The 5,088-nt window shown below is 30.0% G+C and overlaps 1 pseudogene; it reads left to right on the top strand.

The window, feature by feature from the left end:
* The first annotated feature begins 1,142 nt into the window (after nucleotides 1–1,142).
* Nucleotides 1,143–3,460, top strand: LOC139787004 (uncharacterized; annotated as a pseudogene).
* The last annotated feature ends 1,628 nt before the right edge of the window (nucleotides 3,461–5,088 follow it).

Genomic DNA, 5,088 nt, shown 5'->3' with positions numbered 1-5,088 from the left:
CTCTTTTTAAATTCTTAAATTCTTTCAATATTGATATTAATAGTAATATTTTTAACTAAAATAAGGTTTGTAATGAGGAGTTTTTGCATTAATATTAATTTTGGATTTTTGGGATTGATTCACTGGATGATGTTTTTGTTTTTTGGAAGACAAATGTGGACAAATGTTAACCTAAAGAAGGGAACCTTTAATTTGTATAAATAGTTTTATATATACTTCTAATTTCATTTATTAAATAAATTAATATTTTTATTTTTATTATTGGTGATGGTGGAAACTCCTCTTTATTATCTATATCTTTTATTTTGTTTGTATAATCTAATTTTCTTTGTAGTACTTTGTTTATAGTTATTATACAATATAAAATTTTTATTCATTAAAATTGAAATAACAAGCAGGTTTCCTGTTCCCAGAGGAGACATATTGCTATTACTAACGGTATAAATAACATACACGAGCGGCCACGGTCGTAAGATTGACCCCGCAGGGGTGACCGATCCGCAGTTATTTGGGCCTAGCAAACCCACAACTAAGAAGAAGAAGAAGAAGAAGTCGTGTATATACGAAGAAATTTTGTTAAAATGCCGTCAGGCTGTGTTGTACCGAGTTGTGTCACAAATAAATATTCTACCGGAAAACGCTCAACATTTCAAGTGCCAACGGATGAGAATCTTCGGGCAAAATGGATAGCATCGATTCCTGGAGTAGAATCTTTGCGATCAACTCAACGTGTGTGTGAGAAGCACTTTGAAGAACATTTTATACTTAAAGAATTTATAAAATACGATAATAGTGGAAAAATTATTGCTCAGGTAAATTGTTAAAATATATTCAATATATGTAAACTAAATAATCTTTATTATATACTGTTATACATATATCTTTTTGGAAAATTTTTTCTGAAATACTTTATGTTGTTCTTCATATAAAGTTAACTTATAAACTGGTAAATGATTTGTTTATGAAAAATATTTACTTCAAAAAAGTTGTTCTTTAAAAAATGTTAACTTATCAGGTTCCGTTTAAACGTGCACGCTTGCAGCAAGGAGCTGTACCAACGATATTTGAGCAGTCTCCGTCAAGGTCAAGAAGCCCTCAAAAAGTTGTTGAAGTTCGTGTAAAAAATTACACTGACTATTCATATGCGCTACAAGAACGTAAGTTTAAATGTATTAATTTTATTTTTATTAATGTTTTTGTATTCAGTGTTTGCATACAGTTTATAAAAATGTAATTAATAATTTACATCATGCAAATTATAAATCATATCTATTTATAAATAATTTATGTTTAAGCCTCAACCTCTTCTCATTCAAGAGCAACAGTTGGATGTGAATTGGTTAACACACCAACAACTTCAAACTGTGATACCAACGTTGCTACTCAATGTAAGTGATTGATATGTTGTTTTAGAAAACGATTCAAATGATTTAAATAATAATTAATTATCGACTTTATACTAATAAAATGATTCTACATTCTTTAACAGCACTGGATGAGTTCGGAGATAATGAACAAATTTTATCCAACAATTATGAATGTTTATCTGATTCAGATGTACATTGTCATTGTACGTATATTAATAAACTTTTTTTGATAATTTTCATAAAAGCAGATAGTATGTTAGTGTTTGTACTCTTACTAATTAATTGATTATATAGTAGTAGATTCGTCAGCCATGGAGATTGAGTTACCTTATGAAGAAAGTAATGTTACAAAAGACAATATTGAAGCTCCGATGCACACAAATTCTGCGTGTTCGTTTACGACTATCACGTTTGATTCTGTCAAATTTAACTTTAACGCTCAGCGTAAGTATGATGTAAAATATAAATTTTACGAATTCAATTGTACACTATTAGTTTCTTAATACTTGTAATTTTTTTAACTTAGAATTTGCTAAGCCTAAAAAACCAATGAAAAGGATTACAATTTTCCAAATTATCTCATGGTTTATTAAATTTACAAAATACTGTGTGCTTAAAAAAATTTTATATTAAATTTTATAAGTAATTTTTTCGCATTAATGATTTATATTATGTATTTGATTTATTCTATCTTAAATAAGACATCATTTATATTTATATGCTACTTTATACAATGTAATTGAAAATAATGCTACGTTTAAATACAAAGGTAACTAGAAAGCATAATTAAATACCTTATTTCTTTTTTAGCAGGAGATGATACTCTTGCAAACGATTGCTTTCTAGAATTGCCAAAACCGTGGAACGTTTGTAAATTGACAATGGAAAAAGAAAAAGCCCTTTTATTTACATATGTAGTAACAGCCAATGATCGCGGAACAGAAAAACATATATTTGAGAAAACTCTTATAATTACATCTTCCCGAGAAATTAAATATGAAATTTACATGACACCTGCTGATATTACGGGAACGAAACTGCCGCGAGTTTTAGACAACATATCAATGTTACCAGACATTTTACAAAAATTCAAAGACATGCGTGTTTGTAAAGGAATAACGTCCATCGGTTTGGAATGTGTGCCTGGAAACACTTCTTTGAAAGTCTGTGCTGGTGCAGATTGGCGTCACGCAGATTGCAAAATGTTATCTAAAAATAGTGAGAGGTGCAGTTCTTGTAAGAAATATTCTAACGCATTATTACAAAAGATTAGAAGAATGAAAAAAGGAACTAATATTAAGCGTGTTTCTGCATCTTCGAACCATTTTGATAAGATAAAGTTGAAAGCGATGCGAAAAAAAATGAGAAATCAGCGGTTAACAGCTCATCGTTTGAAAAAAAAACTCGATCTACTAACAAATCATATCGCGAATTAGCAGGAAAAAGTTGCAAACATGACTGACGATAATTTAGAAAAAATTTGCAAAAATCAAAAAATTGTAATAAGCAAAATTATTTCCGCTGCAAAAAAAAAAGATCCGAGAGGCCGTCGTTATACGGATGAATTCATCATGCTTTGCATGTTGATGAATATCGGATCGCAAGGTTATTATGAGTTCTTACGAAGAAACGATATAATTCCATTACCGTGCACTAAAACAGTTCGAGACTATATGTCATTAATGGGCACAAAATGTGGCTTTGATACAAATTTTTTCGAAATTTTCAAAAAATTTTTTGCAGCTAAAGATAAACAAAAACGTCACGGTGTTCTAGTGCTAGATGAAATAAATCTGAGAAAATCTGTTGCTGTATCTTCAAAAACATTAACATATACTGGCTTAACTGATTTCGGAGACGATGGACCACGAAGTTCAGACATTAAAGATTTGGCAACACATGGACTCGTCTTGCTATTTCAGTCCTTAACGGAGAAATGTACTCAGCCGATTGCAGTCTTTGCTTCCAAAAATTCTGTTGGGGGTGAAGACTTAGCGAAGATAGTATTAAAAGCAATATGTCTGATAGAAAATGCTGGTGCTGTAATACATGGACTGATTGGGGATGGTGCTTCAACAAACAGACGAATGTGAAAAACTCTTGGTATTGATAGTAGCATTGATAATTTGCACAATTGGTTCACTAATCCACTTGAAGAAAGAAAAATATTTATGTTTTCGGATACGCCGCACTTAATAAAGTGCATTCGAAATAGGCTGTACAATAAAGGTCGTTTACGCGTACGTAATCAAATTATATACTATATAAGTGCAAAGTTACGTGCTGTGATGTTTTTTATATGCAAAATATTTTTTTATATTTAAGGTTAATTCAAAACATGATTACGTACAATGGAAATACTTAGTTCGTTTGTATGATATAGATAATACTCAGGCAGGTAATGCTAGAGTGTGCCCAAAAATATCTAGGAGACATGTTGAACTGGACAACACAGCCAAAATGCGCGTACAATTTGCAACTCAAGTAAGATATTTTTACGTCTATCTTTGCATTACAATAATTTTAAAAACTGACATTTTGTCCATTTTCTTCATTACATAAATAACTTTAATACTGATATAACTTTAATGCTGATATAACTTTAATACTGATATTTTAATTAAGTGTTCTGTTAAATAAGTTTCTTTAAGACAATTTTATTTTCTAATTATTTGACTTTACATTTATATTTGTCACATTCAAAGGTTTTTAGCAACTCTGTCGCAGTTGGATTACGTTTTTACTTGGCACACAATAGTGAGCAATTTCAAGGTTGTGAAGAGACAGTAGACTTTTGTTTGAGAATAAACAATTTATTTGATGTTTTAAATCGTAAGCAGCCAAATGAAGGACTAACCCCAGAATCAAAGGATTATAAGGTTACTGTTCATATTTTTACTATTTTAATGGTACAAAATGTTGAATCTTGATAAGGCTTCTTTTACACTCCTACAATATTTTAATTTTTTTAGACAAAAAATATTTTATAAGTTAAAAATTATTTTATACGATACATTCAGTATTTTCTTTCATTACATCAAATTAAAAAAAATTATGGAAAGCGAAAGTACGAGTCACTTAAGAAAAACAAAATAAAATAAATATTCATGCTTTTTCGCTAAGAAAGGGTTGACTATATTCAAAATAAATTTTTTTTAAATATTTTTAAATAAAAGACCCATATGATCCATTAGTCACCATAAACCCGCTTTCTGAATACACAAGTAGTAACCAAAGTTTATGATATACTTTTAAGGTGTTTAAAGAAATCGTTTATAAGAAGGCCGAAAAATGGTCTTACGTAGATTCGTACTTTATTTTGAATAATGTTAACGTACTTATGTCGAATATTTTTGGAAGGGACGCGATGAATGATGAGTCAAAAGATGTTAGATTAATGTCAACATAGACTCATCATTCATCGCTTCCCTTCCAAAAAGATTCGCACTTTACTCAATTTACATACATAACTATATTCGCTCACATATAACTCTATTATAATAAAAGGTATTGGAAGACGCCTTGAAGTGGTTAAATCAATGGGAAACAGATACACAAAATGGTATTATTCCAGACGATGAGTTTCTTAGTAAAGAAACCGCGCATGGGTTACGAGTAACCATCAAATCGACATTAGATTTATGCAATTATCTAATTACAAAGTACGGTTTTAAGTACTTATTGACTGGCAAAGTAAATCAGGACAACTTAGAGGTTTGTT

This window comes from Temnothorax nylanderi, unplaced genomic scaffold, assembly GCF_030848795.1.
Source record: "Temnothorax nylanderi isolate EJ_2023f unplaced genomic scaffold, tnyl_v1.0 TNYL_tig1233_pilon, whole genome shotgun sequence".
NCBI lineage: Eukaryota > Metazoa > Arthropoda > Insecta > Hymenoptera > Formicidae > Temnothorax > Temnothorax nylanderi.
Note: the sequence above shows the minus strand (reverse complement) of the source record. Positions and strands in the feature narration are given on the sequence as shown.